At 39.1% G+C, this 12,480-nt stretch overlaps 1 non-coding gene across 1 annotated transcript; it reads right to left on the reverse strand.

Annotated features, from left to right (window-relative positions):
• Positions 1 to 7,743: 7,743 nt before the first annotated feature.
• Positions 7,744 to 7,903, reverse strand: LOC112314436 (small Cajal body-specific RNA 1). The gene has a single exon (XR_002975797.1). It is a non-coding gene; the product is annotated as a small Cajal body-specific RNA 1 (non-coding RNA).
• Positions 7,904 to 12,480: the final 4,577 nt, after the last annotated feature.

Consider the following 12,480-nt stretch of genomic DNA (forward strand, 5'->3'; position numbering starts at 1 on the left):
TTCCCATTCTGTCCTGGTGTCTTGAGACCAGGAGGGGTCATATGGTTTCCCTTTTCCACTGGGTGCAACCCAGATGACATGCCCACTCAAAATTAGACAAACAAGATGGTGAGAACTTGATCCCTGAACAATTATAGGGAGGAGAATGGCCTATTGAGCCAGTCTGTTTACATGAGGAAGAAACAAAGTATTTTGCTCGCGCTATTGCATTTTGGGGGTCCCTAAAGTTTAACCGTATCCAAGCTGGATGCTGTTAGAACTCTAGAGCCATCTGAAGCTAAGGAATATAAATAAAGTGTTTTACAAATAGATTATGGCTGCCACATAAATGAGTGAGCCATCAATGGAAGAAACAATTCAGAAAAACTAAAAATACCCAACTACCAAACTGAATTTTCCAGCCTAAACTTACTATACTGAGCAAATTAAACAAGGGTAACAGACACACATTGGTATCAGTCCTTGCCTCCTGTTAACACACCTTCTCCTCTTTGAGGAGTCTTGGGACGTAGTGGTCACAAAGCCTGAGGGTCACATTCCCTCTGCCTGCTTCCGCACATAACCAGCCTAACATAAGGATGGTTGGAGTTCAATGTCCATCCCGCTGCAGAGTGGCGGAGGTGGACAGCACCTCACGTGGGGCCTGCCTTTTGCCACCCGGAACCTTGGCTGGTGCCCCAGGCAATTGTCAGCTCTCCACATCTGAGCTCACTCAGACACAACTTAAGCTATTAAACCATATCTGTGTCAAGAATCTCCCAGTTCCCTTCATTACAGCCCTTCACAAAGCCTCTCAACATCTTTGAGAGAGTGGAAAGCAGGTGTGGCTTTCCTAACCTGACACTGAGCAGATGTTTGGGGAAGGAGTTAGCCAGCCCACAGGGCCTCAGGGCCAGAGCTCAGCTGCAGGGCACCAGCATCTGACCAGGGCTGCTCTGCACACTCTCTACCCAAGAAGGGTCATTTCTGCCCCCTTGGCGGGCCAGGGTACTTGAATGTCTGCTGTTGGAGACTCATTCCTGTGTATTTTCCAGGAATCATCTTTTTTTTTTTTTTTCTGCAAAGCAGACTCTCTCAGGGAGGGGCTCACACGTGTTTCATTATAACCTAGGCTGCTAAGTCACAGGGAGGCTGTTGAGCCCTTGGGGGAGAGGCACTCAGAACTGGGAGTAGAACTTTTTTTTTTACCACACTTGGTCCCCAGAGCTGAAGAGGACACAAGTCAAGAACATTAATTGGATCTGATTTCTGAACTCTTCTCGTTCATGCAACTTAACCTCCTGAGAAACAGATTTTTTGCTTCAGGTGCTTCTTTGCTGGTCTCATTTTTTCTCCTGTTTCACTGTCTCCTGTCTGGTCTTCCTGTTTGTCCTTCAGCAGTGCAAGTGATAGATTCTTTCCCAGTAGCAATGTGAAGCGATACAGGCAAAAAACAAAACAAAACAAAAAACAAAAACGAGCCAGCCGTCTGAATGCAGGGACAAACAAGGGATGTTTCTGATCTGGGCACTTTGGATGGCTGCTCCCTCCAAAAGAATTGTGTGGACTTTACCTTTGATTCACACACAATGCACCTGCTAACAAGTTTATACCAAACAAGGCAACCTGACACATTAGGCCAGTTTTGCAAGTAGAAATCTTTTCCTTTCTCTCCAACTTTCTATTAGACACACTTATATAGGATTCTGATCTTTCTTTAAATTCTCCCCCTGCCTTAGGCCTTGATTCTCGTAAAGACCAGCTTCCCTGCCAGCCTACAATCCCTGGACTTTCTTTGAGGCAAATGCCATTTCCTTTAGAGGGTAAAGAGCTAAAAGCTTGCTTCTCATGCATGCTTTCATGTTATTCTATACCAAGATAGAAACTTCTTTACTAAAGGGCCACACTAATCAGACAGGATGCTGCCCTGACTGTAGGCAGGTGTCTTGAAGGAGGAATTCTGGGGAGGCAGAACCTGAAATGAGCTCTGTAAATTATGTCAACTTGCAGAAGAGAATGGAACATGATCATTTACTTACTTATTTTTTAATTAAAAAAGCTTCTGAATAACTGTATTTGAACCTTCCTAAATCAAAGTGCACTTAAATTTTCATTTGGGTCTTTAAAATAACTATGTTTCCCAACAGTCCAACATTTGGCCCCTTTAATAAAGAAGGTATGTCAAAAGATGGGCCAAGGTATATACAGGACTACTTGTGAAAGAGGATGTGTCTCAGTCTTTCAACTATACCTTCAAAATACAATATAATCTTTTCAAAAAAGAAAGTTTTAATAAATGATCTATAGAGCAAAGCCTGAGGTAGTCATTTATATCTTGTGCTTGTGGTAATTCCCTCTCCAATATTTGTTATAAAATAGCCTGTGAATTTGATCACTAGGGCAGGGACTCTGCGTTTGGAGCAGGAACTCTTAAATGAAGTCCAGACTCCCTGAAATTACTTACCACATTTTGCATGCCTATAACTATGTATGTTGTGTGTGTGTGTTTCATTCCACCCCTTTGAGTAGGGAGTCAGTTTCTTTCAGCAGATTCTCAAAAGGATTCTTTACTCCAGAAAAGTCTGAAAGCGTCTGGTTTAGAGGTTGTGCAGTGCCCAGAGAGAACCCATTTTTAAAATGTCTTATTACCATGTCTAGGCCAGGCCATCAACCCCACCCTCTTCCTACTACAAGGCCCCAGGAAATGGTAACTGAGAGTCTAACTGAATTTCTGCTCTCTTTTGTCACAGAAGGTAAAGTTCACCAAACCTCCCCAACCCATAAGCTAATTCCCTTCCCTCAGAAAGACCTCTTCCTCAGATGCCATCAAAGCAAAACAATAGGTATCAACTAGAAGCCTTGTATTCGTTAACAGACACTGAGCACTAGTTCTGTTTTGGGTACTTTTGTGAGATTAAATACTTTGTCTAATTTGATACTCTGTACAACTCCCTCAGGTGGCTGTTTCTATCGCCATTTACAGAGAAAGCAACTAAGTCTCAAAATGGTCATTAACTTGCCCAGATTTACACATCTGGTCATTTCAAAAGGAAATGGTTGAAGGGTATTTCAATTGAAGAGTAATATAATGAGATTGCATTCTTAAGAGATGGCTGATATGTACCTGGAAAATGGGTTGCAATGGCACAAGATTAGAGGTTACTTCATTACTGCAGGCAGGAGGTGATATGGCTTGGACCAGAGCAATAACAGCAGATAGAGACAAAAGTACAGATGATGTCGACTGGGTTTGGTATTGACTGTAGGGGGCAGAGAGAGGTGTCAAAGATGACTCTCAGGTTTCTGATATGAGCAACTGGGCAGAGATGGTAACCAGCCTCCAAGATGGCCCCAGCGACCCTTGTCTCCTGGTGTTTATGTGTAGCCTCTGTAAGCAGTAGCATACTGACAAACTGTTTACCTTCTGAGGCTGAGTCATGAAAGATATTACAGCTTCAGACTTGCTCTCTTTTGGATTACCCACTCTGGGGGAAGCCAACCAGTATGTTGTAAGGACACTCAAGCAGATCTAAGAAGTCTTGTGGAAAAGCCCAAGTGTGGAGAAACTGAGGTGTCCTACCAGCTTGCCAGCCGTGTGAGTCAGCTATCTTGGGAGGAGATCTTCCATCCTCATTCAAGCCCTGGCCATCTTCTTGACTGCTTACTCTTGGGAGACTTTGAACCAGCATCACCCAGCTAAGCTAATCCCAAATTCCTAAGGCACAGAAATTGTGAGACAATAAATGTTTATTGTAGCTTTAAGTCACCAGAATTTTTGGCAATTTGTTTCCCAGCAATAAGTAACTAATTCCACATTAATGCCAAGTTTGGGTTTTTTGAAGGAGGGGTGGTGATTTTGGTTTGGGCATGTTTAGTTTAGTGAAGCTATTGAGTAAACAATTATACATAAATGTCTGAAGCTCAGAAGAAAACTGGATAAGGAATTTAAACTTGGGAATTTAAATCCCCAATTTAGCATATGGATGGTATTTAAAACTAAGAAAGTGTCAAGATACAGAAGAGATGAGCAAGAGAGACTTCTGGGAGGAAGTGGTAGCTGAGCTAAATGTTGTTATGCGCCTAGGGGTTAGCCTAGAAAAAGGAGCTGGGAATGTGAACTGGAGTGGGGGAAGGGTAGATTCCAGGGCCTTCAGGAAGTTAAGGTGTAAATAAACTACTTGTGGGGAGTGAGATCCACTGAAGGCTATTGCATTTCTGTCTCCTGACTGACCAGTAAAGTGCTCAGTCCATACATGTTCCCCTTCCAAAGGCCATCACTAGTATGGTGTTAAAGGATAAATTAAATTGCAACACAAATATAAACAAAATATTTGTGGTTAATAAAAGACATACATGCAATGAGTGCTTTGCAGATGAGAAAATTAAAATTAGTAGTAACAAAGGAGTTGGTAATATATTCTGCACTTCCTCAGGCCTTCTTTCACAAGCCAAGTGGTTTGAGAAATACATGGTCTACCCAAGGACACTTTTATTTGTGTCCTGGTTGCTACACTGTATCTATATTATAAATAAAACTTTGATATTTATATATGGAATGACACATAAAAAGTGCCATAGAAAATACCTGAAAGATTTCAGATATTAGTTAGATTGTAAGAATCAAGTACGTACAGAGGTAGTAATCAGAAAAAAACCTGTGTGGATGTTTACAGGTACTCACTGCTAGTGGGTTAGCCCAGATGGCAGGGGTGTATGTGCACAATCCCTGTGTTCAGTAGGAAAGAGGAATATGTTTTCTTCTCTGGACATAGACATGTGGTAAAAGGATTAACTCAGCTACCTCACTTTTGAAATTTAATGGATGTATTTATGGAAGAGTATTAGAAGTGACTGGTCTTGGTTCAAAAGTGCTACATTCCCTTAACCTGGACTATGTTTTCAAAAATTCAAGATGCATTTAACAAAGCAAGGAAAAATAAATTCAGGCTGCTAGTTTGGCAGCTGGTCTGGATACAGTATTTTGCTCTGTTTACTCTGTCAGGAAGCCAGTTCCATTTGATTAAATTCTGAAATTAGAATGCATGCACTCTGGAAGATACCAAGCAGCTTCATGCTTTTACCCGTATGGAAAATGTGATTAAGGAAATGAACTCAACGGCTGTAGCATCAGAAGAGATCAATGCAACAGCTGTATTCAACTAGGCTCAGTGGGCTAGACCTTTACTTTATTAAAATGGATGGCTTTAGCGTAGAAACTGTGTTCACATCACAGAACTGCCATATTGCTCTGAACTCAGGCCGAGAAGGAGCCCAGTGAAACTGCCATCAAATGTCATGGCAGCCGTGCAAATGCAGATCCACTCTCACAGCACAAAGCTAAAATTTAGCCAAAAGGAGAGATAATTAAAGAATTTATATGCACGGCCTTCCCGTATCAACATACTGGATTATTTTCAAAATTGCTCCTATGTCCCAATCTGACAAGTTTTACAGAATTCCCCCACAACAATCTTGCAATTCTCTGTGGGGTGGCAACATCTTTTGCTTTGCCAGAAGTGAAGCAGGCTATGAATAATTTATATGTGAAATACTGTCAGAGTCCATATGTAACCAAATAACCCAGGCAAAAAAACAAAACAAAAAACACCTCATTGTGTTCATTTACCCAGTTAATAGAAATGATTTTCTGGAATAGGATTTTATTGGAAAATACTTAAATTGGCACTTGTGATTGTCGTCTTTACTTTGGCCATGTAGACATGCTATTAAGTTGAAAAACTGAAGTGGAATTGAGGCATCATCATTGCACCTGCAAAGCACGTATGAAAAGAGAATGGGGTCTAAGAGATGCTGAACCAGGGTCTAGATAAGACCTCCTAGAAGAACAGAACATTGATTCGGACACCGTGTTCCAGGATTTACTTTTCCGGCCTCATACACCAAGGAGTTCTTTGTAAGGGCCTCCAAATGCGATTGCATTGCCTGGGACTGTTTCCTGCTAACCAAACTCACATGACAGACTGTATATGTGAGGGTGCTGAAAACTTCCTATAACCTAGTGACATCACAGCCATCCTAACATCATAGCACAATGCATTACTCACGTATTTGTGGTGATGCTGTTGGAAACAGACCTACTGCACTGCCAGTCGTATAAAAGTATAGCACGTACAATTACGTACCATACATAACACTTGATACTGATAGTAAGCTGTTATTCATTTATGTATTTACTGTACACTTTTATTATTTTAGAGTGTATTTTCTTCTACTTATAAAAAGTTTGCTATGAAACAGCCACGACAGGGCAGCAGTCTCATGCATCTTGTATTTGTCCTTAATGGTATCATTCTCTCTCACCTTTGATTAAATCTCCTATTATTTTGTACAGTAATGTGCTCACAGGCTTGTAGCCTAGGGCAACAACAGGCTGCACCATGTAGCCTAGGTGTGTAGCAGGCTCTACTGCTAGGTCTTTGTGAATAGACTCTGTGACTCTATGATGCTTTCACAACAATCAAATCACTGAACAATGAATTTCTCAGAATGCGTCCCTGTTGTTAAGCAGTGCATAACCGTATTTTGATCTTTACTAGAACAAAGCAAGAACTGATTGAAGTAGTGAAAAACATCAACATAACCTAATTGAAGTTAATATGATTAAAGAATAGAGAAACAACAATGACCTTATTGAAATACTTTACAGATGTTTTTAAAAATTATTTTATAATAAAAATAATTTTGTAAATTCATAAAAATATGATCAGCACACAGTACAAATCACACAAAATGTTACCACTCAGATATATATTTTGGCAAAATTACTTCTAGTCTTTTCTATACCTATTTTGTTCATATAGGTTAGTGCATAATATATAATTTCATATCCATTTGTTAATTTATGTGACATAAATGTCATTAAACACAATATAACACAAATTCCCATGTTAATAAAACTTCATATTTAAATGGGTAAGTGGAATGACATCTTAACTCATGGGTTACAAGCACAAAAGCCTTTAGGGGCCAGACAGGTAACTAAAATATGTGAAATGGGTGGATATAAGACGTGGGAGGGGTGGTAACTGAAAATGCGTATACTAGAAAGTACATATTGGCAAAATCAAATGGAGAAAATAAGTGAGCCATCGAACAATCTGTGTAGTGTAGTGCTGATGCGGATCCTGGCCGGCTGGATCCGTGTGTTGTGGCAGCAATGGAAACATTCACACGGACTACAGAAATCCTGTGGAGAAAAAGGGACGGCATGGCCACTCTCTAAGTGAGAGAGAGGGCGAGAGGGCCAGAGAGAGCCCAAGAGAGAGCCAGACCCCTGCCTGGACAGGCTTTTATTGCTTTTCTGGGCACATTACATTGGATGGTCCTCATTTACTATGCATAGGTTCACTGTAGGTGATTACCTTTTACAGACAACAAGGGAAAGAATGTTGCTAATTACTTCAAAGAGACGGATGTTACAGATCAAGGGGGAAAATGGTGAACTGGTTACACTCCATACTTGGGAGGTTTAGCTCCAGACTTTAGGAAGTTAAAGATGCTCAGCAAACATTTGCTGCCTCAGTCCAGGCTGAGGGAGTTTTAGAAAAAGCAAGTCTCATAGCAGCCTAGGTAAATGCAGGCCTGATTCCCCACAGGAGAACCTGTCCATGGGCGTGGGTCCTGCCTGCCAGACCTCACACCCACTGGCTTTTTCAAGTGGTAGCTGGGCTACATTTCCCACGCATGGAACAGTTCCCTATATAGTGCCATTCATATTGTTCTATTTTTATTTTTACTTTTTTCAGCTGTATCACTGAATTATAACTCTGAGTGTCTTCACAGAAGGGCCAAAAGACTCATGGCTTTTTGTTTTAATATTGTGCTCCTTAAACCCAGCTAGTACACTGTTTAAATTGTTTTACAACACATAAAACAATTCCATGTTACACTTGGATATGCACTAGGGATACACATGTAATCCAAGTAGCGCTCAAAAAATAAAGCAAGAAATGCAAAACACCAAATTCAGGAGTGATTAATTGTATCAGGTGAAAAGTGTGGTAAACAGAAGGGATTTTAAGAGTGGGACAGTATTTTAAGTTGGGTGGTAAGCACACAGGTATCAGTTGCACTTTACACTGTTTTGTGTGCATTATTGTATAAGTTAAAAAAAAAAAGACCAACCTATTTTCCTATGGACCGTTTCCTCCCATTTTCGGAGAGGTATGTTTTTTTTTAAAGTTTTATGGATTTGGTAACCAGCATCATAAACTAATTTTAGGACATTTTCTCACCCCCCCAAAATTTTTCCTGTAGGCAAATAGAGTGTCAATCCATGGAGAACCCAAGTTACCTATCTGACAACATGGAAAACACATACTGCACCTTATATATTGTAACAATTTATGATCTGACCTAATAAATACATGAACTATCAAATCTAACCCCCCCAAAACCCCCCAAATCTAAAAGCCACTCTAGGTTTGGCCACCAGATACCAGCAGTACAGCATAGTCACCGAGTGTATAGGTGCTGAGGCCAGGCTGCCTGATCAAATGTGAATCCCCACTCCACCACTAAATAGTTTTGTAGACTTTGGCAGTTACTAAAACTCTCTCTAAACTAAGGCATGCAGATCAAATCCAGCTGTTTGTCAATTTTTGTACAGCCCTCCATCTAAGAACGGTTTGTACATTTTTAAGAGGTTGGAAGAACTGTCCTCCACCCCATTATCACACTAAATGGCCTTGGAAATTTTTTGCTGCAGGCTTGATAACGTTTCTCAAAGAATTAAACCGAAAGCTATAAGGCAAAACAGTGCTTACACACCAAACTTACACTGTGGTAAAGCCATTTCAATAACTAACACTGTTTGAATTGCAAATGCTCTCATGCTGCTTTACACATGCTTCATGTGCTGTTAGATAACTTAAGCAAGATCTCCGTACCTGCACAAATTTGCAGTACATACATTTTCTGAATTCAAACTACAGTTCTAACAGCATCTTTCAGACCTGGATGCAGGTAAAAAGAAAATTTCCATATTTCAAAAATCCATTTAACTATGCAATCGTACAGCTTCCATCTAAACTTCATTAATTGGAAGCAATTAACCTGCAACATAACCACATGCTAAAAGGCAAATATTCGGAATAATAGAACTGTATAAGGTAAATGCTTTCCAATGAATACGCTCAATTAAAACCATATGCTCAAGGACTGGTATCAGCATTTGGCAACACCTATGACAAAAAAAATTCAGGTATTTTTAAAGATAAAACACATTAAATCTCATTAAAAAATCACATGATCTGAGCCAGATCTTTGAGCACAAGCCACATGTGATTCCAGGCATGGTACCAACTCTTCAATAAATTCTTTCTTGGCTGAAAAAAAAATTAACAGATGAGTATTTGTTATAGATTTTTTAAAAATATTTTATTTATTTTTAGAGAGGGGGTAAGGGAGGGAGAAAAGGAGAGAAACATAATTTGTGAGAGAAACATCTATTGGTTACCTTTTGTATGCACCCCAGCCAGCACCAGGCCCACAATCCGGACACGTGCCCTGACCTGCAGTCAAACCAGCCGCCTTCCACTTTGTGGGACAATGCCCAACGGAGTCACACCAGTCACTGCTGCTATTGATTTTGATGATAGTACACACTAACTTTAAACTCCAATTAAAAAAAAGTCATTCCCCGCCCCAAAGAATTCCACCTTCTCCTTAAGAGTATTAGCATTACAAAAAGATTATATTGATTATTTTGAAATTCATCAACACAAATTTTGTGCAAACTTGTTTTTCTCTTGTTTTAAGTACCTATATATAAGTACCAATATAATAGCCTCAATTTTTCCTCTTGGCCTATGTGGATGAAAAGAGGGGTTCTATGGAAAGTAATCTCCTAGGGCTGATCAGATCAGAAATTCTTCACTGGCCAGTCCATGGTAGGTAGTCACACCTCAGCCCTATAACTTGTAGTAAAAGGTTTATCTTTGTCTTAAGCAAATGCTGTACATTATTTCTTTGCACCTAAGTCAGTCACTGATTTTCCACCAGTGTGTTGCAATAATTTTTAAAACATGCAACTCCTGACTATTTGTTGAAGGGCACTAAATTCTGCCATGCTATATAAAAATCCATTTCTAATAACTCAAGTGAGGAGCAAATGGAGCTTTTTAAGTAGGCAGCATTTCTAATTAATTCTGTAGAACTGAGATTCCTCAGGAAGATAGGTAGTATGCAAAAAATTTTAATTTATGGACAAATAAATTGGTGAAACCTTGATTAAAATGAAGTTAAAATCCAAATGAAGGGTTTCTTTTTGGAAAGGTATTACCAGAATTTTTAATGTTATTATAAATTATGACTCCCTAAGAAGGTGATAAAACATACATCACTTTCAAATTTATTGACCTCTTAACGTTTTTTCCAAAGGAGTAGCTTGCATTTCTAGTGGAGATACTGTGGACTATACTATGGGAAACACTGGAGTAGAATTTATGTGATCAGAAACATTAGTCTATAGGCTATATACATATACAGCATAGACAGAGGCAAGCAAAACAGGCTAAATACAGTGCAGGTGATGCAACTTATTACAAAAACACAACAAATACATTGTGAAAGTAAAATGGCTGCATTTTGCAGGTGAATGGATGTAGGCAGTGAGCACAGGTAATGGGTGGTATGGAGTCACAGGTATTCAAACTTATTTGGTTGGCTGGGAAAATGAGAATATTTGTCATAGAAATTGGGAAGACAAAATCTGCATCTCAGTGGGATCTGCAGATTTACCTTGAAGGAATGAAAGACCTAATGAATTTTGTTTGCCAGGCAGTTGAGCCTTTGGCCATGAGAGGTCTATTTCCTCTTCCCTCCTATAGGACTTTCCTTCCTCCTTTCCTTTCTTCCTTAAAATTAGGATTATCATCAAATCTGGCTACTGAGGGAAAACAGTCTCATTGGCCTCCTTTTTTTCTATATCCCAAATGTGCATTCTAAATTTTAAAGAGTTTTAGTGCTGCTGCATAGAGAAAGTAATATTCTAATAGGACTCCACTTCAACACATGCTGGGCAGTTGCTTATGTGATGTAATAAATAAGGGGCAAACCCCCCAAACAGGAAGTTACAATGGTTTTTAAAAATGTACAGAAGTATACATTTTTGGATTTTTAAAAATTAATCTTGGAAAATTCATCTATTTTAAAATGACATTATACTATACTTAACCATTGACATTAAATAAAAAATTTATTTTGCACACGAATTCATAATAACATGGACTGCTCTTGGGAAAAGTTAGTTGTCCCTGCTTTATGTAATTTCATTTGAAGAAGTTTATGTTGGTTCTTGCTTTCACAATACAGTCTTTGTGACTCTAGGAACACATTATAGCTTGGACTCTAGTGAAGGTGTTAAGAACAAGGAGAATTTAAGCATTCATTACTTCAGATTTAAAATGATGGGCATTTGTGTGAACAAAATTCTCCTCTTGTCAAACAAAACACATTTTCTTTTTTCACACTATCTTTTTCTTGCACATGTACACTATCATCCAATCAAAGCCCTACTCCTAATGATCATTTACACCAGAACAAACAAATAGGTCCTCCCTTCCTCATGCACTTTTATGCCAGACTTCTGTTCCTTCATTTGCAAATCTCAGCCTCCTTTCCCTGAAGCTAAATATTCTTCAAAGGCATATTTCACATTGTACCCTCTCCTTAGGTACATGAAGTCATCCAGGAAATCTGCCTGGGACAGCCCTAATATGACTGTTGTTGCCCCCCTTAACTGATAGCACCTTTTCCACTGTAGAGGGTCTGGATTTGCACAGTAAATATGGTCATCCTATGCATTATAGCCCATTTTTCTCTTCTCTCTCAATTCCCCATTTTAAATTTTAACCAAAAATTCTTTTCCAGTTATAGGTTAAATGGGAAAGAACTGAAAGTCAGTCAGTCCTATTTACACTTGACAGAATGTACCCTCTATCTGAACTTTGGGCAGTTAACTCATTACCTTATTAGGTGGTATTTTCTAGTGTTAGGCATCTTTAAGTTTTATAAAAATCTTTTATCTTCATCTTTAATTTTATTATCTTTCCCAGTCTAAAACTCTTTGCTTAGAATTTTGGGATTCCTTTCTCAACCATGGATTATCCTAATGACCAGTGTAAGACATCCATCATATATTATAAATTAACATCTTTTTAGATATCTAAATAATATCTTTTTAGAATAGTATACCCTTGGGAGAATTGAGAAAACAGTCATTCAAATCATACTTGGGTCACATGGTTCAAATGAGAAATTCAGGTTGAAAGGTTGCAAGCTTCTATCCTTTACTAGCTGAATGACCTTGGAAAGCTTCATCTCTCTGCCTTGGTTTCTCAGCTAAAGAAATGAACGTATAATACATCTCTTATGAGCTGTTGTGAAAAATGATATATATAAAGATCCATAAAAGCAGCAACCTTATCTATCTTGTTCACTTTATTCTAAGTGCCTAGCACAGGAAGTAGCAGGCACAGA

This window comes from Desmodus rotundus, chromosome 5 (genome assembly GCF_022682495.2).
Source record: "Desmodus rotundus isolate HL8 chromosome 5, HLdesRot8A.1, whole genome shotgun sequence".
NCBI classification, from domain to species: Eukaryota; Metazoa; Chordata; class Mammalia; order Chiroptera; family Phyllostomidae; genus Desmodus; species Desmodus rotundus.